We start from the raw sequence: 26,296 nt of genomic DNA, 5'->3' as shown, positions 1-26,296 counted from the left end.
CTGTGGGGAGGGCCCTCCCCCTCCCCAGGGCTGTCTTTAGCTTTTTGGTGGTTACACCATCTCTTCCTCTGGTTTTCCCAGACCTGGTGCCCAAGAGTGGGGAGGGTGAGCCGGCTGTCACCCAACTCTGACCCAAGCTAGGCTGACTCACCCGGTGACTAGAGCAAAGGAGAGAGAGAGATTGGAGGCTGGCAGGCCAGACTGTCTCAAGCCGGCCCTGTGAGGAGGAAGAGCAAAATCAGGGAATTAGTTTGAAACTTCAACTGTTGAGAGCAAGGGGGTGGGGGGGGGGGGGAAGGGCCGGCAAAGCCAGCTGATCTGACACGGAGCCACATACCTAGGGGATTAAGTAAATATGTACTGTAGAAAACCAAACCTGCATGTAATTCCAGGTTGCTTTTGTTTTGTTAAATACTGCCCTGAGATTTACAATTCCTCCGGGGTGGCTCAGACTGGGACTGAACTTTGGAGCCTGAACTATCAGCCAAAGCTGATGGCGATTAACTCTTCCCCTGCCGGGCCCGCGTGGGGGAGGGGAGGGCCGTGGTGGCCCAGCTAGCTGGAGTTGGCTGTCCCTGGCTCCTGCTTCTCCTTGGGTGGTTTGGACAGCTGCTTGACCTTGCAGTTGGAAGGGTAGTTCGGAAGTGTTTTTAACCCTTGGACACACTGAAAAAAGGAGAAGTAAGAGAGTTGTACTCAGCAGTTTCATTGCCTTGGGGTGATGCCGCCTCGAAAGTCTCCCAAAGCTCTTTGTGGAGGGGTGGGGAGGGGCGGAGGGGGGGAATCAGGATGGCAGATGAAGGTGTCCTTGTGGAGATATGTGGGGTCTGGGACAGTCGCGTGTGATTGTCATTCCTTGGATGTCTGCATCCCGCAGAAACTTTCTTCAGAGTCTTCCAGCTGGCCCAAGTCCTGGTCTCTTTTACTGCTTTTGTAACTGGCTGCAGTAGGCTTACGAAGAACTCTTTTTGTCAATCTGGAGAAACTTGACTAGTGTAAACAACCCTAAATTAAAGAAGTATATGGCATGGGAGGGGGAGGCAGTGAAATAGAGCGGAGTGGCACCCCACAAGCTCATGCACTGGGAACCCTGTCCCACCTTACTTGGAATGGACATTCTCTTCCAGGGTATAAACTCAGGGCCAATTAGAAATATGTCTCGGGGCGCCTGGGTGGCGCAGTCGGTTAAGCGTCCGACTTCAGCCAGGTCACGATCTCGCGGTCCGGGAGTTCGAGCCCCGCGTCGGGCTCTGGGCTGACGGCTCAGAGCCTGGAGCCTGTTTCCGATTCTGTGTCTCCCTCTCTCTCTGCCCCTCCCCCGTTCAGGCTCTGTCTCTCTCTGTCCCAAAAATAAATAAACGTTGAAAAAAAAAAATTTAAAAAAAAAAAAGAAATATGTCTCAAATTGGTATCCCGTCACCAGAAACAGGATCCATGGGGGCCCGTGAAACTTCCAGGGCCATTCATGCTTAGGTTTAGTCATCAGCCCGGTCAGGACGAACAAGAGTGCTCCCCATAACTAATAACTGTCTGACCAATTACTAGAGATGGTTTTTAACGAGCCCTCCGCTTGCCGCCATGGTGGGGAATTTGGAACCTGCCTGGGTCCATCTGGGGCCGGGGAGAGGGCCTTGGGACAATGCTGAGCCCAGGAGTGTGTGCGCTGCCTCTGAGAGCCCTTCCAACCTGGATTTGGGTGGGATCGGATCTGGAGGGGGAAGCCCCCAAAAGAGAAAGAAGGAAGGAAGAGCTTCTCCCAACAGTGTCATATCCAGAAGAGAAGCCCGTTTACCTTTGGGAAAGAGCGGCAACCCCCCTCCCCCCCCCTTTTCTCATAATGATCTTTGGCAATATTTGTGGGCGGAAGTGTGCCTTAGGCTACAAAGGTGACCCAAACGAGGGTTTTTCTTAAAGGGACACGAAGGCTCCAGGAGTCAGAAGTTCCCTCACCTGGAAACATCTGTTCTTACCCATGCCATCCTGAGGTTAACCAAGGCAGGGCTGCCCATGGTCAGGGTCTCCAAGTGGGTTATTCCCACTATACTTCTTTTTTAAATTTTCTGTGCTCCCCCGGAATTCTTTCCATGAAAGCATTCACAGAGCTTGGGCGCATCCGGCTAGCTGGTCAGCTGGCACAGCCTCCCAAGTCTTTGACTTTGACAGGGTTTTAGCAGGGGGGCCCTGGGAGGAGGAGAACTGGACTGTTTGTTTGGAAGTGTTTGCAGTGGCTGTTCCAGCTAGATGAAAGCCCTGGGCTGTGATGGTGGGCCCAGGGAGGCAGGGGCAAAAAAATGCGGACCCAGTCCATCCATGAAGGACGGCTAGAGCTGGGAGTCAGGGCCCCACCCCTTTCAATGAGGTACTGTGAGAACTGGCTTGGAGTTGTGCTTGCTTGGCTATTATTGAGTTTACAGCATGTGGGTTGATAGCCTTGTCCCTAAAGCAGCTAGCCAGGAAGTAGCCCTTTATGTGGCTTTGGGAATCCTATTCTCCTTCCCATCCATTCAGCAGTCCCATATCCTTCCCATTCCCGGTGCTGGGCCAGGCCCCGGGCCCATCTGTGCCATGATGACCGTCTAGTTCACCGACCCTGCTTGAGGTGTCTGGCAGGTGTTTGGTATAGCTCTAAGCCTGGAGAGGGGGTGGGCCCAGCAAAGATGAATAAAAACCCAGAGACAGTGGCAGGTGTTTAGAGTCAGGGCACAGATCATTCGTTTCTTCTGGCCACCATAACAGATTAGTAGGGCCCCACTCCCTTTAAGGACTCTAAGGGAGACTCCTTCTTGCCTCTTCCAGCTCTTGTGGCTCCTGGCATTCCTTGGCTTGTGGTGGGATCTGTCCAGTCTCTGCCTCCTCGTGTGGCCTTCCCCTCCATCCCTGTCTCTACGTCCTCTCCTCTCTTTATAAGGATACCAGTCAATGTGTAATGAAGCCTCAGCCAGGAATGAATGAGCCTGAACTGATTACATCTCCAAAAGCCTCATTTCCAAATGAGGTCACATTCAGAGGTTCTAGGGTGCCCATTCATGGGTGGGGGGCGGAGGAAACACTACACAGGGGGAGCCCAGTGGAACTGTTAAGCTATAACAGAGGCTCACAGAAGGGCTTCGGGAAGGAGGTAGCATTTGAGTCAAGAGTTCCAACCTGAAGGGATGTGACAAGGTCACTCCGGATGTGAAAAGGTCACTCCGGGTGCGAGATATCACCTGATCAAAGACTATGCACCCCATTGGAACTGGGGAAAGGAGGCCGGAGGCAAAGAAAGACAATACTGTGGATTGGGATAGGGAGCTGGGGAGGTAGGTGGGGAGTCATATCTCAGACTCTGAGTCAGGCCAGTACAAATAAAAATAGGAAAGAGGAAGAAGAGTGGAGAGGGGTCCCGACAGGGCTTCCTGTGGGACCCAGAGTCACCAGAACAAAATAGCTAGTAAACAAAATAGTAGTAAACAATGATGGATGGGACGCCCGGGAGGCTCAGTGGGTTAAGCGTCCAACTTTGGCTCCGGTCGTGATCTCCCCGGTTCGTGAGTTCAGGCCCCACGTTGGGCTCTGCACTCCCACTTGGGAGTCTCTCTCTCCCTCTCTGTCTCTGCCCCTCCCCAACTTGCACACTTGTTCTCTCTCTCTCTCTCTCTCTCTCAAATAAATTAACTTTAAACAATGATGGGTGATGAAGGTCAGTGGCCCTTCCCCCCTCCAACCTCACCTTGAATGCAGACTTTGCCAGAAGTTTCTGGGAAAAGGGTCAGGCTCCCATTTGTTGTGTCTTGGAGCAAAAAGGTAGGGCACCTGTCCTACCTGTGGCATTTGGGAAAAGCCATTCAATAGCATCAGGTCCTTGGGTTTCAAACAATGGGCCTTACAATTTGGGCTGTGTCATGAATGGGCAACACCTCCCTCTTACGGCCTCACCCACTTCCCCTGCGGAACAAGACCTCACAACGGGATCCGTGCCAGCTGTGGCCTGGCTTACCTGGGCTGGGAGGCCAGAGACTGGGTTCTAGAGCCAGCTCTGCTGCAACCCTGGGAAAGGAACTACCTTCTCTGGGCTGCAGCTGACAGGCACACCTATAAAATGAGGGAGGACACAATGACCCCTGAGATCCTGGCACGCCTTGAAAGTCTCATTTTATGGATCAGCCTCCCAGGGAAACAACAGATTGCTAATAAGCTCCCTGAGTTGGGAGGAAGAGACCTCTTCAGAACCCATTTGTCCTCCTCACTGCTGATCTCTGTCTTTCTTGCTACTCATCAGATCCCACTGACTGAAAAAAGAAGCAGCTCAGATTTGGGAAATGTGCCGACAGTGGATGGGAGGCTCACTCCCACTCCTCAACTATCTCGACAGCCTCCAGGGAGCTGTCTGCCATGGGTTTATTTCAACTCTTACAGATGTTAATGTTATTTTTTAAGTTTTTTTAATTTATTTTGAGAGAGAAAGAGAGAGAGAACCAGCAGGGGAGGGGCAGAAGGGGGGGGGGGTAGGAGGGACAGAGGATCCGAAGTGGGCTCTGTGCTGACAGCAGAAAGCCCGATGCGGCGTTCCATCTCACAAACCATGAGATCATGACCTGAGCTGAAGTTGGATGCTTTACTGACTGAGCCACCCAGGCGCCCTGGAAATTTTAATATTTTCAACCTGTAGTTTTCAAGGGATCCAGGGGCCCAAATTTCCCAACTAGCATGTCAAAGGAGAGCCTTCACCTTTTTTCTTTTTGAATTTTTTTAAAATATTTATTTATTTTTGAAAGAGAGAGGCACAGAGCATGAGCGGGGCAGGGGCAGAGAGAGAGGGAGACATAGAATCTGAAGCAGGCTCCAGGCTCCGAGCTGGCAGCACAGAGCCCGACGCGGGGCTTGAACCCATGAACCGGGAGATCATGACCTGAGCTGAAGTCAGACGCTTAACTGACCGAGCCAACACAGGCGCCCCTAGAACTTTCAGCTTTTATCCTAAAGTCACCAGATTGTCTCTTTGGGATTTAGAGAATGCTCACTAGGTCTAGCGATGCTGAGCCTCGGTCAAGAATCTCACATCCAGTCTACCTAGCCTGGCCACTAATCCTTGCTTCGAGTCCAGACTCTTATGAGCTTCAAGCTTCTCAGAGCTATGGCTGTGATCCCTGCACAGAGCCCTCTGGGATCTTCATCATTATGGTTACTTTCCCTGCTCCATTTCCAACTTCATCACTGAGCTATGACCTCAGCCGTATTTTTTAAAATTTTTTTAAATGTTTTTATTTATTTTGAGACAGAGAGAGAGCATGAGCAGGGGAAGGGCAGAGAGAGAGAGAGAGAGAGAGAGAGACACAGAATCCGAAGCAGGCTCCAGGCTCTGACTTGTCAGCACAGAGCCTGACGCGGGGCTCGAACTCATGGAGTGTGAGATCGTGACCTGAGCTGAAGTCGGACGCTCAATCGACTGAGCCACCCAGGCGCCCCTGACCTCAGCTATATTTATGAGAAGGTAGCCCTTGGCTGTCCTTTCTACCTGGGAAAGCTATCTGATTGTCACAGCCACTGCAACTTGTCCCGGAAGGACCTTGTCCCAACCCGCCACTGCCATCAAAATCCAACAGAGTCCTGGGCATCGGTGCCGGAAGGATTCCAGACCCAACGTATTCTCCTCATTTATTCTTGTACAAAAGCACCACCCCACCTGGAATGTTCTAAGAGGCTCTCCTTATGGCTGCCTTCAAAAGACACAATCCAAAAATACACTAAGTATATAAGATATTTGAAAGGAAACATTTGAAACGTATTATTCAGATGAACCATGAAGGTCTGGAAAAGTTAAATCCAAATGAGAAGGAGAGAAGGGACTCTGCTTAGATGCTGGCATCCTCAAATGCCCATGCGACTACTGTGGGACCAGTGCGGGAGGCGTTAGCGCTCCAAAACTGAGTGCTCTGTATTCTTAAAAAGAGAGGGCCAAATACCAGAACAGGTTAGCAAATGAATGGTGGGCGGGAACCCATTCATTCATTCATCCATTCCCTTAGTCATTCACTCAACAAACCTATGCACCTTCGGTGTGCCAGGTATCAGAGGCACTGGGGATATGGTAACGGTAAGGAGCAAAGCAAGACAGAAATATCCAGCCATGTAAACAGCCCACAGTTTAGTGAAGGAAACAGACAGATAATAAACAAGAGACATAAAATAGAGAGCACATTAGGTCGTAATGGAAACACAGGGCAACACGAATGAGGCAAAGCAGACCAAGAGGACATGGTGGGAGAGGAGAGAATGGCATTCCCGGCAGTGCAGGGGTGGGGAGGAGGGGGGCGGTTAGGGCAGGGGCTTGTGGGGAGCAACGATGTCTAGAACTGGCTTTGGCTTTGACGCTGAGTGAAGCTGCGAGCAGTTGGAGGTTTTGGGGCACAGAAATGACAGATCTAACCTGAGTCTTAGCAGGATCTCGGGGCTGCCAGAAACCAAGACAAGGGAGGTGTTATCAGGCCAGGGGCAGGGAGCTGTTCGGAGGCCACTGTGCATTTCTGCAGCCCAACCCCCCACCCCCCACGGCCAGAACATCGCACCAGACCTGCTCCGCCCTCTTCTGAGAGCCTCTTTCTCAGGGCGGGACCTCAGCTTTGCATGTGGGACTGGGAAGATGTTGGCTGTGTCCTCCCGATGTCTCTAGAGTCGGATGGAAGCAAACGGGCTGAAAGGGGATCTAGGTGGGCTGGAGCACCCCTAGTGGAGTGGGTGGGAGTCATCGGGGACCCAGGCCTCAGAGTCTTCTGGGGAGACCTGCTGTCGGCCAGGTCCCGATCTCTTCTCGCTGATACCTCCGGCAAAGGATGCCAGCCAGCTGGAGGGTGGCATGGCTCTGGGTAATTGTGACCGTGGCAGACCGTGTCGCTTGATTCAGCGAGCAGAGGAACCACACAAACAAGGTTCTCTCCCAGTGGCACTCAGAGTCTGGCATGATGACTGCCCCCAGACTGACAAAGCCCCTGATGCTTTGGAAAGATGAGCCTGCTCCGGCAAGATGGCTTGGATGGTCATAAGGATGAACCCCCCCCCCCCCCACAACTAAAATGAAAACAAAAGCAGATGTTCTGGTGCCCAGGGTGAAGGAGACGCTTTTCCGTTCCACTTTGTCGAAGCACTTCTGGAGCACTGTGGTCAGGATTGGTCAACACTTTGAGAGGGTCCTTGAGCAGTTGGAGAGTGTCCAGGAAGTGGGCTCAGGATGACAGGGACTGAGGTTGGATGGCAAATCCGTGACTCCTTTAGGGGCTGGAGACGGAATCAGCGGCCTTACGATTCGCAGAGGCAAGGGGCCTGGGCCAGGTAGGGCGAAGGGCGGCGCCAGGCTGCAGGGGCGGGGGGTGGGGGGTGCTCCAGGATGTGCACTGGGGTCCCGCACCAGGACCGCCGTCCTGCCCTTTGAAGCCAAGCGGGCTGCTCTGGGAGAGTGTGTGCTGTGGACGCCTGCCACAGGGAGGGAAAGGCTCTGGGCGGCCACCCGGGGCCCCTCCACCCCTCAGGCTCTGAATCATGGTTACTACGGTGAGGACAGTGACCCAGGCAGGGTCAGGGGCCAGGAAGGGGAGAGGATACCAGCATCGGTCAACCAACACTTGGAAGAGGAACTCTTCTCGACGTGACCTCACCGGTGTCCTTCAGGGGTCATGTCATTCCTTTGCTTGGGTGTTTCAGGGTGCTGGAGAGAGGAGAAGGGAAGGTGCGGGACAGGCCCCTGTCACATCCTTCACTCTGACCTTCAGTCATGACTCAGACCCTGCGGCCCCAAACTGGATGCTGAGGGCTTCCTTGGGCTCCTAGTACTCTGCACGACCGCGTGCTATATGCAGCTGTAAGTGACTAGAGTACTGACGTGACAGGTGCTTTCCCCAGGTGGCTGTCCTGGTCTAGTCTTGGGTGACCGTTCAGTGCTTTCTCACATTCTCTGTCTCGCCCACGTCCCGAGGTGGGTGTGATCGGCGGCCCACTTCTAAGATCCAGGTGAGGTGAATTGTCCAGGATGCTTGGCCGAAGGCAGACTCTGAACTCAGGATTCCCAGCTTCCAAACTGGGCCCTTGGCCACGAGGACAGATCATCTCAGCCTGGCCCCGCCTACCCCAGTCAGGGTTACAGAAGGGTCAGGAGACAAGCTGTTAAATAATGGGGCCTCGTGCACAGAGGGTTCTGGACAGAGGGTTGATAAGCTGTACCAGAGTCGACAGGACGCAGTCAACAGGATGGACCAGGATGCAGTTCCGTTCCCCTTTACTCAAAACACTTTTAAGCACCAAGTATTTGCATACAATGAATGGGATACTTGCCAAAGGATTAAGGTAGTCCTTGGTTATCAGGGTTTGCTTTAAACAACTGAAAAGCAGGAAAACAACACAGTTTGTGCTTCAAATCTACTTCATTTGGACTTAATTTGACAAGCAGTGTAACCCCTCCAATATGCCAGGAGCCAGCTTTGCGGGAACAGTGAGTGCAAACAACTTCCAGCTAACCCTGAGCCCCCGCCCCCAGCTCGATCCTCTGAAGGGACCAAGAGCTTTGATAGTACAGAGAAGGGAGCAATCACTGCGCATTAAGGGAAATCTTACAAGACCTCTTGGAGGAGGTGGCAGTGTAGGGAGTTGTAGTAAGTCTTCATCTTTTGCTGATTGTAGAACCCTGGGATCTCGTGGTTCGTGGGTTCGAGCCCCACATCAGGCTCTGTGCTGACAGCTCAGAGCCTGGAGCCTGCTTCAGATTCTAGGTCTCCCCCTCTCTCTGCCCCTCCCCCACTCACTATCTCTCTCTCTCTCTCTCTCTCTCTCTCTCTCCCTCTCTCTCAAAAATAAGTAAACATTAAAAAAAATTTTTTAATAAATAAACCCTGTTCTAAGAATATATGATACACATTTTTTTTTTTTGAGAGCGTGAATATGCATGCTCCGGGGAGTGGCAGAGAGAGAGGGAGAGAGAGACTCCCAAGCAGGCTCCATGCTGTCAGCACAGAGCATAGGGCACCATCTCACAAACCACAAGATCATGACCTGAGCCGAAATCAAGAGTCAGACGCTTACCAGACTGAGCCACCCAGGCGCCCGAGGAGAGAGAGATTCTTAAGCAGGCTGCACGCCCAGGGCGGAGCCCGTCTCAGGGCTCGATGTCACAACCGTGAGATCATGACCTGAGCCAAAGTCAAAGAGTCGAACCCTACGGACTGAGCCACCCAGGCGCCCCACAAGACACATTTTTAAATGTTTATTTATTTGTCTTTGAGAGAGAGAGAGAGCAAGGGAGGGGCAGAAAGAGAGGGAGAACCCCAAGCAGTCTCCACACTGTCGTCACAGAGCCCAATGCAGGATTCGATCTCACAAACCATGAGATCAAGAGTAGGGGGACGCTTAGCCGACTGAGCCACGCGGGTGCCCTGCAATACACATTTTTATGCTTTCAAGTGGTCCTTGGATGCCCCCGATGCCTATCCCATCCACCAGGTTAGGAAGCTTGGCACCGCGTCTAAGTCCTTCAGGCTTGGATTCTGGTGTAGGATTTGAGCTCATACCACAGGCAGGGGACCCCCTGGTGTCCTGGGACCCAGAAGCCAGAGCCAAGCCCAAGTGGACAGCAGATTTGTGGCCCGGTGGTGCTTAATGCCAACAACAGTCAGTTCAGCACCGGCCACCTGGCCCCAGCCTTTCTGACTCTGTTGGCCATTCCCCTTGCTTTGGTGAATGCAACCTTGAAATCCCTTTTTAGGGGCCTTCCAGGGAAGGTGCCAAAAAAGCGTTTTGATCATGAACAATGTGACCATTTTGTCCGCATTTGAAATATCCCTCCTGGGAGGTGTTTATAGATAATTGTCTCCTATCTATATGTCCCACTTCTACAGACATCTGGCCCATCTAGGCCCCCACAGCCCCCGATACCATTTGAGGTTCTAGGAGCCAGTTTTCAAACTGGGTTCCAGAGCATCCGAGGGGCTCCAAGAAGGTGGGACCACATGGGAGGTGGGAAAAATAGGGTTCTGAGGGGCCCCCACCACCACTTAACTAGATTGGCTTCACTTCTGTTTAATACCTTTGAATTCCATGTAAAATTTTTGTGAGCATTTTGAAAGAATGCCATTACTTTCAAGAGAAGAAAAAAAACACAGCTTAAAAATAGCTGTTCTAGGAAATGCTCAGGGCACACGCCTCTCCCCAGTTGATCCTTGGATGTGCCCAGCATCATCACACTGGGTCCTCAACCTTTGGCTCTTTCCTGCAAGGCGTAGAAGCATGTGGACTGATGGGTTCTCCTGTGAGCTTGTTCCTTGGCCCTACAGGAGAGGGACCCCCACCCCCCTCGACTCCAGGCATGTGGAACCCCGCGTCCTGCTCAGTCCTCAGCCAGGGCCTCTCCACCACCCCTAGGGAGTCCGTGAACTAGAAGCCTTCATTTCTCAACCAGGATTGAAGGGGCCTCCCAAGTCCAGCATCCAGCCCTGAAGGACTGGGATTTGACCACCCCAGCCCCAGAGCCAAGGGCTGATCCATGGGTCTCTTGAGGGCTAGAGGCCACAGCACTCATGCAGTTCCTAATCCCATAAAGAGCCACCTGTGGTGTGACCTTAGACAAGTAACTTCATCTCTCTGGGCTTCCGTTCCCCTATCTGAAAAATGAAGGTGTGGAGATTGAGTGAAATAACATATGTAAACCTCCTAGTTCATCATTTGCAAGAAAGGATGGTTCCTTCTAGTCAGGGGTAGGAGGGGGGGGCGGGGGGGGGCAGTGTGGGGGAGAGGGGGAAGGCAATGGGGGAGGGGTGAGGCAGTTGGGGAGCAGGAGTGGTAGAAAGGGGGCCAGCTTGGGGGCAGGGGGGAGGCGGTGGGGGGGGAGAGGGGGGGCAGTGTAAGGGCAGGGGGACAGTGGACACACCCCAACCGTGATTCTGCACCTTTTGTTTACTGAACCAGGTCGTCTATCTAGCGCGGGAGGTGGGGAGGTGGGGGAGGGGGAGGGGCAAAAGGCAAAGAACATGCTGGCTGAACTTGACCTGGTTCTGAGGTTCCCCAGGAAGGGGGTTATCCCACCCATGCCACAGAAACCCTCGAGCAATTTTAGCTAGAAGACAGTGGGAGGGAATCAGTCTTCCCACAGAGAGAGGGCTCAGAGCCTGGTGTCTTACCACCCACTGAGGCCTCCATCCCTGTTAAGATGGCCGGTAATGACTGTCCCTGTCCTCGTGGGTGCAGGCCTTTCTGTGGGTGAAGAGCAGAGGGAGGCTGGCCAAGGGCCCGGCCTCTGCTCTGCTCTGCTCTGCGCCGGGCTGCCCACTCCCCTGAAAACCACCCAGCTTCCCCTCTGTGGGTTTTCATTAGTCATTTTCATCTCAGCATCCAAGTAGCTCAGTTGGTCAGGGTTGGGCTGTGGTGAGGCCAAAGTCACAGGTTACCATGGCAACTCGGGGCGCTCTGTGGCTGCTCGTTGCCATGTGTCTGATGCAAAAGACTGTAAGGTCCTCGGGGAGCAGGAGACAAGTCTCCTCGCTCACCAAGCGTCCTAGGCACTTGGCACAGTATCGGGCACACAGTAGGCACTCGATAAATGTTCGCTGCCTGAGCAAATACGTGATCGACCCGTCCTGGCTAGTTTAGAGCCTGTGTTCACTGAGTGCCTACTGGGCCCGGGGGCTGGTTCTGAGCACTTTCCATGTAAGTCATTTACTCCCCACAGTGAGGCCTAGCGTTGGTGCCGTTCCAATCCTCTCTCTACTGGCCACGACTCTGGGGGTCAGTAACTTGAGATCTCACATCTAGTAAGTGACCAAGCAGGATTTAAACCCAAGGTGTCCTCTTGAGCCGGTGATTCTGGTACCTCCTCATTAATCATTCTATGGAACAGAACGGGTCATGTTGACAGCCCCCCAGCAGACTCCGTGCGGCCGTTGACTTTAACAGCCAGGGAGTCTAAATGCATCAAACAACATTAGCTACAGTTCTGATGGTGGGTCTGGAGGTATCCTTCACACTGGTTTGTCGACCTCTGTGACCAGAAGGTCCGCAGATGGGACTACCTCTGGGCATGGCTTCAGGGGCTCAAACACTGGTGTCAGGATTCAGTCTCTCCTTGGGCAGACCTCCTGCTCACGTGTGCCCCTCGCTGCCTTAAATACCCCAGCTCCCAGTCCACAGGATGGAGTGGTCTCTTCTGCTCAGCAGTTCCAGAAGGATCCAGGACTTGAGTCCCCCTGTCTGTGACTGGGTTGAGCCTGAAGCAGTCGCTAGTGATGGGTTACAGGCCTGTCCCTGAGTCAGGGGTGGACCAGCCCCAGCCAAGTCACAGTGGTTGAGAGTGGGGAGGTGGGCTTCCGTGGGGGTCTGTGGGAGTGCTGTTACCAGGAGCAAGGGTATTAGGAGCAGGCGTTCAGTCCTCCTTGTAGAAGGACCAATCCAGGTTTTAGTCATCTCAAGCAGAAACTTCCAGGAGATCCAGGCCCACCTGTTAGCCAGTCTAGTCTAGTCTCCCAAGTCTGGTCCTGCAGACATTATCAGGTCATTTACTGACACTTAGGGGCTAAAAGGACAAAGTGGTCCTTTTAGGCTTGAGCTGAAACCTCCTCGCCCTCGGGGAGTTTGTAGCTCAAAGAGGCAAAATGAGCAGCCAGTCAAGGTGGCCTCGCAGGTTGTCAACACTTTCTTCGTGACCTTTTCTAGAAGACTGAAGGCCACTATAATAGGAGAGTAAAGGAAGTCCCTTTGCGGGGTCACTGTTCATCGTGGTGGTTTCCTGAGTGTGAGAAGCCCAGTTCTCCCTCCTTTCTGGCCACAGGCAGGTGAGCAGAAGGGAGCCCATACTGGGTCCTTCCAGGGTGGGAAGAAGGGTCTCTGGGGAACTTCTAGAACTCCCAGGACCAGGGTCCTTTTAGAGCCCAGCCAGCCAGCACAGCATGCTCCGACCCTCTCGGGCCCCACAGCAGGTTATCCTGGGCGGCTGGGGCCAGCGTGACCACAAAGGGCAGGGCGACCTTACAGCAGGCTAGCAGTCCTGCCAGACACCCCCACGTGACATCAGGCCACCCTTGGCTCCCGCGCCTCACGTCCTCACCTCTCACTTGGCACAGAAGGGCTCCCGCCTCACCTCTCCAGGCCACTTCCCTGTGAGCACGCAGCAGAGTGCAGGGGAATGGGTGGGGGTCCTCCAGCCCGGAGCACAGGGGCCACCCTGCACCCCTCTGAGGGCTCACGCCTCCTTGGCTGGCGGCTCCACTGTCCTGGTTTTGGGGCCACCTCTTGGGCCTTTGTGTTGGGCGGGGTATGTGCGTGTGTTTGCACGCACACACATGAACTCCCGCGTGCTGGGCACGCACACCCGCATTGGCTTCTTGGCCCTGTTCCAGGAGCCAGTAGAGAACAGTGGTTCAGATTTTGAGCTCGGAAACCTCAAACCAAAGTTCTTCCACTTACTTTGCCGAGTGACCCCGGGCAAGCTTCTAGACCTCGCTGAGCCTTGGTTTCCTCATCTGTAAAAGGAGGACTCAATGAGATAACGTGTAGAAGTCCCGAGCACAAAACAAGCCTTCAGTATGTGTTGGCCCCGGGGGTGCGGCCGAGGATCGTGTTTGACTATTCACTCCAACCCGTCTCGTACCCCCTCTACAAAAGCACTTATGACCGGTTTGTTTGAAGCCGGGGAGGGTAGGTTAGATGGGGAGGGGCTGCTGTGCCACCGACAGCCCACACGCTTTGGGGCAGACAGACTCGAGTTTCAATCCCAGCTCCTCGGGCCGGAGACCTTGGCCAAGTTCCTCAACCTCTCTGCAGGAGCTTCCGGTGGCTGTGCTAACACACGGCCACGCGCTCAGTGGCTTAAAACAGCATACACTTAGGCTCTTAGAGTTCTGGAGGTCGGAAGCCCGGCACAGGTCTCCCCGGGCTAAAGTCAAGGTGTCGGGGCTGCGTTCCTCCTGCAGGCTCTAGGGGATCACCTATTTCCCTGCGCTCACCGCTTTTAGAGGCACCTGTGTCCCTTGGCTGGTGGCCCCTTCCTCTGTCTCCAAAGCCAGCGGCTGCCATGCTTCCTCACAACTTCCTCTTACTCCCTTCTTCTGGCCCCACTTGTCAACTTGTAAGGCCCCCTTGCGATTATACAGGGCCCACCAGGATAATCTTTCTATCTTAAAGTCGGTTGATTAGCAAATTTAATTCCATCTGCAACCCTAATCCCCCTTCCCCTTGCAAGGTAACACCTTCACAAATTCTGGGGATTAGGGCCCGGTGTCCTGGGGAAGCTTTCACATCTGCAAAGTGACAGTGCTAATCCCAGCCTCCCAGGGCCTTTGGGAGGATTCCAGGAGATGGTCCAGCATGCTGGGCAGGGGCTCAGAAAATGCTGGTTGGATCAGCCCCGAGCACCTGCTGAATACAAAGCTCTGTTTCAGGTGCCATCCAGAGTCACCAAGGATGGAAGATGTCACGGTTCCTGCCACAGAGCGGCTGGTATCGTGATGAGGGCAGTAGGACATCCCCAGGGAAGGTTTGTCCTTGGAGAGCAGAATGGAAAAACAGGGACTTTTACTGACCCTGTGCTGGGGGAGCAGCTGCTCCTGGGTCAAACCAGAAGGCTTCCTAATGGGGGCGGATTTGATAGGAGGGAAGGGCACACAGGGGACTCTCCTAGGTCACAGGGCCCAGGTGGACATTACACAGAAAACAACACAAGGCCGCCTGGGTGGCTCAGTCAGTTACGCCTCCAACTCCTGGTTTGGGCTCAGGTCATGATCTCAGTTTGTGACTTCGAGCCCCACATCGGGCTCTGTCCTGGCAGCACAGAGCCTGCTTGGGATTCTCTCTCTCCTCCTCTTTCTGCCCCTCCCCTGCTCTCTCTGTCTCTCTCAAAGTAAATAAATAACAACTTTTAAAAAATAATTAAAAAAAAAAAGAAAAAAACACAAGGTTCTGGGTTCCAGCCTCAGTCTAGCTGGGAAAATGGGCCAGTGGCCCTCAGTAACATATATGGTGTGATGGGTGCCTGATGAGCAAACCATGATGGGAGTCAGCTATGGGCACAGCGTAGGGCTTCCAACCAGTCTCTGACTTTGCTGTCAATGCAGCTCTTCCTGTGCACTAGGTGACTTACAGGGACCATCTGAGAGGTAGGAACTGTTCCTGTCCTCATTTTTTAAATGAGCAGAATAAGGCTCAGAGACGTTAAATATTTGCCTAACATCACACGGCACGAATAGTCGTGGGATTTGAAGCCAGGCAGTCTGGCTTCTGCGGAAGGAAGGCTGGCAGTGGCTCGGCCTGGGGTCTAAGGCGAGACATCAAGGAGGAGGTGGAGGCCACGGAAAGAAAACATCCCAGGCAAAGGGGAAGTGCGTGTCTGGAAAATGGGAGAGGCGGTTGGGCCGGCTAGAACAGAAGTGTGAGTAGCGTGATGGGAGATGGTAAAGGGTGACACCTCACAGTACTTGGTGGCCACAGACTGGATTGAAAGAGCGCTAGGGAGCCAAAGAGGAGCTTCTACAGGGTGCAGGACCAGACCGGGTTCCTGGAAGGTGAGGGAAGCCTGGTTTTCCAGCAGAATTTTCCTCTTTCTGCAGGGCTGGTGCTGAAGGGAATCCCCTCATGGCCCAGCATCCGGGCCAGGCAAGAACCGTGAAGGTTTGCTCCCAGCATCCTTTCGCCTTTGCTGAGCACGCCGATTCCCGCTGCAAAACGTCCCACTGCTTCCCCAAATCCCCCAGCCCTCCAGGCCCAGATCCCCAGCCTGATAGCATGACGCCAGCCAGCCGGAAGGGTCAACTCCATGGCGTTTGACCTTCCTCCTGCAGAGATCAGACCGATTGCTAATTAATGGCCTGTAGGATAGATAGTTACCTTGGCACGGCTTGCAAGTAATTTAAAGCTTGTCCTCAGGAGGCCGGGCCATAAATAATGCTTAATTAGCTGGAGGTCTTCCTGGGACACACCAGCTGTGTGTTATTGGGCACACCAGCTCAGGGACCCCCGGATGCCTGGTTGGGATAGGAAGGGGATGCTGAAAGAATCACCCCTCCCCCAGTGAAAAATCAGTCTTTTCTTTCCCAAAACAACAGCTATAGTCTCACCTCCATCAGCAGAAGTGTTACCAGGGTTGGGGTCCCAGCTCAGCTACTCCTGGCCAGGCCCTTGACATTTCTAGGACCTCGGTGCCCCATCTATAAGATGGCCCAATAGCTCAGGTCCATGGCCCCTTGAGGACTTGCTTAAATGTATAGATCAAATTAAGAGGAGGGTGGGGAAAAAGGACTTTGGAGACTTTGGATTTAGGAACTGAGGCTAGGGGATTATAGACCTCACTGAAGCACCTTAGACAAGCTCTTGAATAAATCCTAGAGCACTGGGGACCACTGTGATACGATTGTTTTCACCGCTAAATCTAATACGCTTCCGTACTGACTGCTTTTGGTTTTTTTGCATGTGTAGAGTGGGTGTGTAGGCAACTGTGAATCAGCTAGCTGTCGTCAGCCGTCTGTTGGGATGTGCTGTCCATTCTGCATCGTGCAGTGGGTCTGCTGGGGCCATGTTTCCCGCTGTCCAGGGCAGGAGGGGAAGGCACGTGACCTGGCATTCTGTGCCCCTGGGTATGGCTCTAGAGCCCGGTCCATGTAAAGGCCCCGCCCGGCTTCCTCGTGCGAGGCCTGTGGGCCATACTTCATCCGTCCCGAGATCCCCTTCAAGACACATTATCACCGGTTTCACAGGGGAGGCAAAATGATTTCGTTCGTTCGCTCACATGCTCAGCAGGCACCTGACGACCATGCCAGGTGCTGGGAATTCATCCCGAGAGCCTATGCTAGAAAGTGTGTGTTGGGGGGCGGGGGCAAGAAATAACTTAAAATTTCAGATAGCGGCAAAATGCTGTAAAGACAATAAAACAGGGTGATGGGAGGGAGAGAGATTTAAATATTAACTTCGGTGACAGGGAAGCTGGAATTGGCTCTGGTGTTAGACGGTGCCTTGTTGCATTCCTGGGCTGCTTTTTAAAGATCTGTAGTCATTTCTTCTTTTTTTTTTTTTTTTTTTTTAATTTTTTTTTTTTCAACGTTTATTTATTTTTGGGACAGAGAGAGACAGAGCATGAACGGGGGAGGGGCAGAGAGAGAGGGAGACACAGAATCGGAAGCAGGCTCCAGGCTCTGAGCCATCAGCCCAGAGCCCGATGCGGGGCTCGAACTCACGGACCGCGAGATCGTGACCTGGCTGAAGTCGGACGCTTAACCGACTGCGCCACCCAGGCGCCCCTGTAGTCATTTCTTCTTTACCACCCCCCCCCCCCAGTCGCCATAAGGACTTGAATTAGTGGGGTCCAAAGAGGGGAGTCTGTGGCGGCTCCTTGGGCCCAGGGGACCATTTGCCCATATGTCCCCAAAGCCCTGGCCACTCACAGGAAATCCAGAAGGCAAGTTTGGTAGGTGGCTGAGGAGAGAGGGCCTGCTTGGGTTCCTTTCCGTGTCTCCAGGTTCTGCATCGGGCCCCGGATCTGAAGGCTTCTAGCCAGCCCCAGGAGCCTGGTGAGGCTTTCGTGCACTTTTGACCTTCCCACAGCGGCACAGGGAGGCCAGTTTTGATTCTTCCCACTTCCCCGGGGGGGTCGGGGGGAAGACGGTAATGCCCAGAGATGCCAAGTGACTCATCCAGAAGTCACACAGCAAATCAACTCCAGAGCACGGGGCTGGCCTGCCGGCCCCAGCCAGGCTGCCTGCCATTCCCAAGGGCAGTTCAGACACCTGGGCTGCCAAGGGTGTGCGGGCCAGGGGCGTTCTGGGAGCCGCCTGGAACAAACGGTGGTCCCCTGCCTGGTGGAGGCGGGCAGCCGGCGGGACCCGCTGGCATCTGCTCACACCTGGAGGAAGGGCCCCCAGCACCCCAGCACTTCTACTTCCATGAAGAGGGATGAGCTTCCCAGAAAGCCGAGCTCGAAGGCAGGCACTTCCCCAGTCTGTTGGGCCGAAAGCCCAGAGCTGACCCCAGAGGCTCAGCCCTCGGTTTTGAAAACCCCCTCCCGCCCCGAGAGGCAGGGGATGGGGTCCCCAGCGGAGAGGCTGACCCCAGATGGGTGGACGCCGCCAGCCCCCGGGGACGCTCCGGAGGAGGGAGGCCGCGCTCCAGCTGGGCCCGTGCCTGCCAGGGGGGCGGCGGAGGGTTCACGCTGCGGCCAGCAGACTGGCTGCGTGTTGCAATGTCTGGTGGCGTTTGCAGCATCCTGTCCGTGTGTGCAGCTGGGGTAACCTCAGGCCGGCGCGGAGGAGCGTGTGTGGCGCGCAGGCCTCGCGGCCTGGAGGCTGCTGGCACCTTGCATCTCATTTACAGCTCCGGGTTCAGCCGCGGGCCAGCGGCGCCCGTGACGTCACGCCGTTTGTTTACCGCGGGGAGGAAGCGCGGGCGGTCCCGGCGGCGGCCGGAGGGGCACCCCTTCCAGCCCCCGCGCTCGCCGCGACCCCAGCCCCAGCCTGGCCCTCCTCCCCACCTCCCCTGCCCCCTCCCTCTCTGCGCCCCTCCCCGCACCCCCAACCTCAGCCTGGCCCTCCTCCCCACGTCCCCGGCCCGGTCCCTACCTACCCCGCCCCCTCCCCCCTGCTCCGCCCCCTCCCCAACCGCGCTCCGGACACCTCCCTGAAGCCCCTACCCCCCCACCCTCCTCACCTCCTGGACCACAGCGCCGCCCCGCCCCCTCCACATCTACCTCCCAGCCCTCTTCCCTACCCTCTCCCTTCCTTTTCCGTCCGCCAAACGGGATCCCAGCCCGATCCCCACCCAGGGCTCCAGCCCAGCCCTGCCCCACCCCCTCCCGGGACCCCCGCGGGCCCCCACCCTCCGCCCGCCCCTGGGCCCGCTTTCAGAAAGACTTCCTGGAGCCTCCTGCCAGACCCGTTGAGGTTTCGCCCGGCGGCTCCTCCTTGCCACCCCCTCACCCCATCATGTGAGCGCAGACTCGCCTCCCTGCACGGAGCAGGCTGCGGCGGCTCATTTCGCTGTCAGGGGCGGTGTTGGGATGGCCGGCGCTTTGTTATTGGAAACTGGGGTGTTTACCGGCGGCGCGCTAGGTGGGTAGCCGGCCAAGGGCGCGCTAGGTGGGCAGCTGGCCTGCTCGGCCGGCATCCAGGCACCCTCTTCCTGGGGAGGCGGCCCTCGCCACCTGGAACCGTTTCCGCACTCTCCACCACCCCTCCCCCTCGCTTTGCCTAAGCCCAGTGTTCTGGATGCTGAAGGGACCTGAGGATCGAAGTCAGGACCTTTCTCTTCCTCCGAACCTGGGACTTGCCAAAGCCGACCTTCCCCGGAGAGGGAGGCTCAGAGGCTCAGTGCAGGACCACTGTTCTACCAGTGTCTCAGACCAAACCCTTTGGGGTCCTCTTGGAACCCCTCTTCCTCTGGCTGCCCAGTCCTGAACCCTCCTCTTCCAGAACCTTCACCCGACTGCCCCATCTGCCTCAAGTGTCACCCGCCTGTAGAGCAGCTCCTGACAGGCCCCCCTGCACCGCCCTGGTTCCCACTCCCATTCCCAACCCCTAATCCAGCAGTCAGAACTCGTTCCAGAAGCCAAGTCAAAAGTGATCATTTCTGTGGTGACAACCCTCTGAAGGGTTTCCAGTCTCATTGGGAATAGAATTCCATGCCCCCACCCCCACCCCGCACTCCTTACAGCTGCAGTGCTCAACTTCGTGTCTGCCACCTGGCCTCCCTGCTGTACCCCAACACCCTGAGCTCATTCCCACCCCAGGACCTTTGCACTGGCTGCTCCCTCTGCCTGGAAGGCCCTTGCCCCAGATATCTGCATCCCTCCCTCCTTGACTTCCCTCAAGTTTGCCCAAATGTTATCCTATCAGAGAGGCTTTCCCTGTCCCCCCTTCCAAGTAAATACCACTCCCACCCGGGGATCATTCCATCCAGCCTCCCCCCTACAAAGCTTCCCTCTCCTTCCGTGCACTTTTGGCCACCTTCATATATTGCATTCGTTCCTATGTTCGTTGTTCCCCATCTCCCCCGTACACTCGTGAGAGCAAATGCCAGGAGAGGGGAAAGAACTTTCCTGCTGTATTCCAGAGCTCCCAGCACTGCCTGGCATGCGGTCACCACTCAGTAAGCCCCCTTGAATGTGTGAGCGAGTGAGTGAGCGAGTGAGTGAGTCAGGACAGCGAGCGGTGAAAGAGCTTGGCTTTGGGGTCTAGGTTGAAGCTGCTTTGAAACTTCTGGTTACACGGCCTGCACGAATTACTTAGCCTGTCTGAGCTTCATTCACACACGGCACTTATGGTCCCATTTCTCAGAATGGTGATGCTGGAGATGTGCACCATGCTGGAGAGTGGCCTGTAACCGCTGGCTCTCCTCCCCTTCTTGGCACCTGCATCTCAAGGTCACCTGGTGTTCTCTGCAACGGCCCCCGGAGGGAGGTCCAGATGCGGGAACGGGGGCAAAGGTCATGAGGTGTCAGCTAGCAATTCTGGCCTGAGTTCTCCCACTCCTGGGTTTTGCCAAGTGTGGTCTACGGGTAGACAGAAGGAGGTGCAGCCCTTGGGCCCGGCTTGTAGGCTGTTAGTGTTTGTGAAAAGAAACGTCAGCCCCTGAGTTTCCGGCTGGAAGTGAGAAGCTGTTCTGCGCTTCCTTAGAGGCAGCCTTTGAGGTAGTTTCCCTTTGAGGAGGTTTTCCCAGTGGTCCTGGAACCAAAAAGAGTCACAAGAATCACACCCTGGGATGAGATGGGGACTTAGCCCAGTTGTCCTACTTGGTTTCTGAACAGTTGCTGAAGACATGGCTCTTGGCAGGTGAAAGTGTTAGGTGTGTGTGTGTGTGTCGCGGGGTGGGGGGCGCGGTGCCCCTGTCCTCATGGACGTAGGGCTTCCATTGTTGGAGGGAGATGTGTGTCCGAGAAGAGATCTGGAAAGTCAGAAAGCAAGGACGTGCACAGAGATGTCTATGGCGTCTTTGTTCATTGCTGTCAAAACTGGCAACCAAGAGGCCCTCCATTAAGTGAACAGATAAATAAACTGAAACATTCAACCAATGAGATCCTATTCAGCACTAAGAGGAAATGAGCCGTCAAGCCACGAAAACACACGGAGGCACCCTAAATGTATATACTAAGTGCGAGAAACCAGTCTGAAAAAACCATATACTGTGATTCCAACTGTATGGCATTCTGGAAAAGGCATAGGGACCTTACGCGTGTCAGTGTGGGTTCATCAGTTGTAACAAGTGTACCACTCTGATGGGGGACGTTGTAGTCGGGGAGGCTGTGCCTGAGGGGGTGCAGGGGAGATGTAGGGACTCTCTGTACCTTCTTCTCCATTTTGCTGTGAACCTAAAACTGTTAAAAAAAAAAAAAAAAGCCTCTAGTGGCCCTATGTTATTTATGGATCAAATACATATTCTTGGTCCCAGAGGTCAAGGGCAGTATGTAACTGGACTCTACCTGAACCTGTCCATGCTGCCACCCTCTCCTGGGGACTCCACTCCACCAGCTCCAAGATGGCCTAGCCTTCTTCCTTCCTTTCTCCTGGACCACATTTACATGGCTGCCCCCTGGAAGGGCTCTCCTCTCTTTTCTCTGTGTGTCTCCCTTCTGTCTCTTATAAGGACGCCTGTCATTGGATTTAGGGTCCACCCTAATCCAGGGTGATCTCATCTCAAGATCCTTAACTCATTACATCTGCAAAGACCCTTTTCCCAAATAAGGTCACACGCATGGGTATCAGGGATTAGGAATTGGACGTAATTTCTTGGGGAGGGGGGCACGAGTCAAGCTGTTATGCCCCTCTGCGGGCAGTAGTGAGGACCTCATCTACAGTGCCTAGAGCAGGGCCTGGCACACAGCGAGCGCCCGAGAAACGTTAGCAGTGGCAGCGGTGAGTCCCGTTCTCCTTCTTGCCCGCTGGGAGAACCAGGGATGCTCCTGGCACACCCCTCCCCCCCCCCCCCCCCCCCCCCGACTGCCCCAGCCACTGTGCTGACCTATGCTCAGGGACAGTGGGTCCTGTCCTCACCTGTTCTCCCACCTCAGCCTCTAAAGGCCCCCGGTAGCCTCGCAAAGTGTTGAGGATCATTTACTGTCACCCATGTGTCACATAGTTGGTCAGCAGGGCCACGTGCTACACGGTCACAGGGCAGCGGCTTCCCGGGAGGTGGACGCCTTGCCGTCCAGCCCTTGTCATGTGGTGTGCACTCGGTGACAGCTGTGCAGTGCATACATGTGGCCCTTTATGGGGTCACTTGGCTCTTCGCTCTGCAGGTGAAGTTCGGCGGCCGAGTGCACAGGATTGGGCATCAGACCCAGCGGGTTGGAGTTCCGGCTCTACCGTTACCAGCTGAGTCACTTCGGGCGTATCACACAGCCCCTCCGTGCCTCAGTTTCCTCATTTTCGGATTGGGCCTGGGGCCCCCCTCCTAGAGCTGCCAGAGGGCTGGGTGGGGACCTGCAGCAGGTGTCCGCATGATGCTCGTGGTTCTCCCCGTGGCTCCCACGGGCCAGTTCCAGGCGGACCTCGGCGGGAGGAAGTCTCTGTCCGGCTCCAGGCTGTGGTCAGGGACTCGTGGGAGGAGGACACTGCTGCCTGATCTAATCTGAGGAGCTTCCTGACAGTCCGCTCCAACAGCTGAGCCGGCGGTAGCCAGAACATTCTGGGCAGGCCCAAACAGGGAGCGAAGCCAGCGCGAGCCTGCCCTGCCTGTCACTCGGGCAGCTCGGCAGCACGGGGACAGGAAGGGGGAGCCGCCTCTGGCCTGAGCCCCCAGCAAGGAGGCCCAGTGCCTTTGCCCCCTCTGACCCGCTGGGGTCACACATCAGCGGGGGGGACACAGACAGCGAACCGGAGGCTATGCAAAGGGCAGGGTGCAAACGGGGGCATGTTGAGGGCAGAAACGGGGCTCTCGGGGAAGGGGGGGAGGTGGGAAGATTAGAAAATCTGAAATGTCTCGAGGAAGTATCCCATCACTGTCATGGATTCTGAAGGGTTGTCTTTGAAAGACAAGGTGGGCTGCTTGCCTGTTGGGGGTGACCGCCCAGCACTCCCAATGGGTGAGAGCTGGAGGCAGCTGGTTGGGGTTCATTCCTAGAAAAAAAAGAAAAAGCTTCCGTTCCAGAGAAGAAAGGGCTAAGGATCCAGAGCGGTAGTATTCAAACTTCGTTTTATTTTTTTAGCAACGGAATCTGTATAGAAATGGCTGTTCCAGAAGACGAATAAAAGTGACAGTGCTCTGAATGACCCGGGTGGGGAGGGGGGGAGCAGGGACCCCGTCTACCAAGCCTCCCACCCCTCAGCAGCCCTGGAGGCTCCTCGCTAGATTCCCCCACGGTTCCCGGAGCTCAGCAGGAACACCTGTCTCGGGAAATCCTTGGACGGTTTTGACACTGGTCTCCACCTTCGTGGGCCCAGGACTGTGGACAAAGGAGGGTCTTGTAAGTCGAGTGGAAGGATGGAAATGGAGAGGTCTCTAAGATTCTGCGGTGCGGCCCCAGTTGAGGCTGTGTCTAGAAGCAAGGCAATGAAGCCCCGGTCTTCCAGGCATCTGTCACCCCGGTGACCCCAGTTTTATGGGGGGAGAGTGGGATCTTCTGCGAGCAGAGATCTATTTATGTTCCTGAGTTAATAATAAGAATAATAATAATAACGAGCGTTTGTCATGTCCTTTCTTCATCTTCCCAACCACCCTTTGAAATTCATAACCTTAATTTATAGAGAGGTTCAGTGGGTGTCTAAGTTCGTGTAACTTCTGAGGGGTAGATCAGAGAACTGAGCCCAGCAGTCTCTGGGTCCTGAGCCTGTGTTCTCAGCCACTCTTCTCAAAAGATAGGGGGTCTCTTTTTGGAAACAGGCAGGACTGTGAAAGAGAAGAGAGCTTAAAATTTAACTTCCGCTGGACAGCACGTGTCCGTGCTCCCAGCATCACCAACCCGCACCCCTTGCGGGCCACACGAAGCTCTGAGAATGGATTTTTATGAACGTCCTCCCGCTGGAGGTGCTAAGAGTGGAGGAGAGCTGTGCACCCTCAAAACCGTGACCCTCCCACCCACCCCCCTTCCCTGCCATGGTTTGGGGTCTCTGGTGGGTATTTTCTTCCTTCTGGGAAACCAACTCAGCATCGCTTCGCTCCAAGACATGGGACCCGTGAGACATGAGCTGTTCTGCCAAAGACCTTCCGAGGGACTTAGATCTTTCCGGGGCCGCCGATTATAAACAGATGCTCCTCCTGGGATCCGCCCGGAGACCACCCAGCTCACGTCACTGGGGAGGGGGGCTGTGCTCTCTGCAGCTGAACTCCAGCAATGAATGCCAAGTGCAGGCCTGCATGCGAGCATCTCTGGGCAAAGAAGGCAAGGCTGGGTGGAGAAGAGTCACTCACTGTTCTCTGGCCAGCAGATTTTTTCTAGAGACTCCCTGGGCCAATGTCATGTGACAGTGTTAGTTGGCTTTTACTCTTGCTGGGTGCTGAGGTTACCAGATGGATAGAATGGATGGGATTCCCCAGAGGACCTTGCAAGCTTGCGGGGGAGGCAGGGGTGTTCACGCTCAAAGATCAGTGTTGGCAGTTGGGCATGTGAGGCTCGGGTCACACTGCACTGCACCAGCGGTGTGACCCTGGACGAGTCATTTTACCTGTCTGAGCCTCACCTGCAGAATGGACAGAGTAACCATACCCACTCATGGAATTGTAAGGATGAAAGGAGAAAACACACGGAGGGTACCCAGCCTAAGGAAAGTGCTCACTAGATACTGGCTGTTGTGTCATGATGTTGTTATTGTGGATTATTGTGTGTCATTGAAGGATAGAAGGAGCAGCCAGAGAAGCTTCACAACCAAGGGGGCATTCAAGCAGGGTTCTGCAGGATGAATAGGAGTCCACAAGTAGGCTTGGCATTTAAAGCAAAGGAGAACAGCGTGCTGGGCACTAGGTAGGGTCACAGGGAACTCGGAATGAATGACGTTTATCCAGGAGACAAGATGTAGATGGGAAATGGCGAGGACAGCACACTGGGGGCCAAGTTCAGCATGTGATGCATGAGTGTCAACCTGTAACCGTGAGCTTCCTCGCTCATCCTCACGACGGGGAGAGAGAGCCAAACAGACAGCCACCTCGTGCTGGGTGGGAGCCCCGAAGGGGCAGAGCCAGGGACCTGGGGAGCAGGCAGGGCTTGGACCCGCCGACCTCCGACCTCTGGCCTCATGGTCTCCTCAGCTGTGAGAAGTGGGTAACAGTGGCCTTCAACTCTGGGGCTTCTCGGGCTCAGGCTGGCTGGAGCTGCGGTGAGGGCAGCTTTGAGGGAGAGAAGGGCAGGGACCCTGGGCCGGACAGGGCGGCCGTGGCCTGAGAGGGGCCGGATGTCTTGGTCCCCTTCCCTCCATGCAGCCTGAAGGACAGGAGCTAACCGTTGGCCCCAGAGAGGCTGGGAGGCCGCCAGTGTGGAGTCACCCTGAACCCTCATTTTATCAACCAGGCCTAAGAGTGAATCCCGGGCCCGCTGGCCCTCACCAGCTGCTTCCTGTCCTGGGAGTTTATTCAGAGGAGGCCGGCTGGAGTTCCACGGGCTCATCAATCTGCCCCCTCCTCTCCTGTTCACCCCACGCCCCTCTCAGACCCCTGCCTCCTGCCTGCCTGTCCTCTCCTCCGTTCTGACACCGGGTGGGACTCTTATCCTGTCAGCTGTCCGGAGTCACCCCCAGCTGACTCCGGGCAGGGACCGTGTGGGCAGACCTGCTGGGCTGAATCTGCCGGTTTCCTGGTCAGCAACTCTGGGTCCCCAGAGGGGTCCAGGCAGGGCACTGGAGAAGGAGAAGCCAGCAAGGCACAGGTGAAGCCCTCCCATCCCCAGAGGACCCGCCCGTGGCCACCAGTGAGGCACCCATGCATGGCCCTGAGCCTCTTTTTCCATCCGAGAGTAACCCCTTGCCCCCTTTAAGGGTCTCAACCTCAGACTTGACTCTTCACATCACAGCACAGCCCCAGGGTGGTTTTGAGGCACTGGGGAAATCTGGGTCTCACTGAATCTTGGTCCAAGCAGACTCTGTGTTGAGGGTTCTAGGACCTTCGTGGCTCCATCAAGGAGGATGGGGTGGTCTCAGCCTTCATACCTCCTCCCTGCCCGTCCCACCTGTGGCAGGTGAACTGTCATTCATTCACCCAGCAAACAGCATGTGCCGTGCTGGGCCCTAGAATGTGAAAATGAACAAGCCAGGATTGAGGGCCCTCAGGGGGCTCCCAGCCCAGTGGGGTTGGGGGGGGGGCGGGGCGGGCAGCAAGCAGCCCTGTCATTGTGCCCAGGGAGAGCTGGAGGCTCTGAGCACAGAGCATGAGGAAGCCAGCCCACCAG

General features: G+C 55.2%; 1 protein-coding gene across 3 annotated transcripts in view; it reads left to right on the top strand.

Annotated features, from left to right (window-relative positions):
- DHRS3 (dehydrogenase/reductase 3) overlaps positions 1 to 26,296 on the top strand; it is a 42,296-nt gene that overhangs the window by 3,655 nt on the left and 12,345 nt on the right. The window lies entirely within an intron of this gene.

The sequence above is a fragment of the Lynx canadensis genome, chromosome C1, assembly GCF_007474595.2.
Source record: "Lynx canadensis isolate LIC74 chromosome C1, mLynCan4.pri.v2, whole genome shotgun sequence".
Classification (NCBI taxonomy): Eukaryota; Metazoa; Chordata; class Mammalia; order Carnivora; family Felidae; genus Lynx; species Lynx canadensis.
Note: the sequence above shows the minus strand (reverse complement) of the source record. Positions and strands in the feature narration are given on the sequence as shown.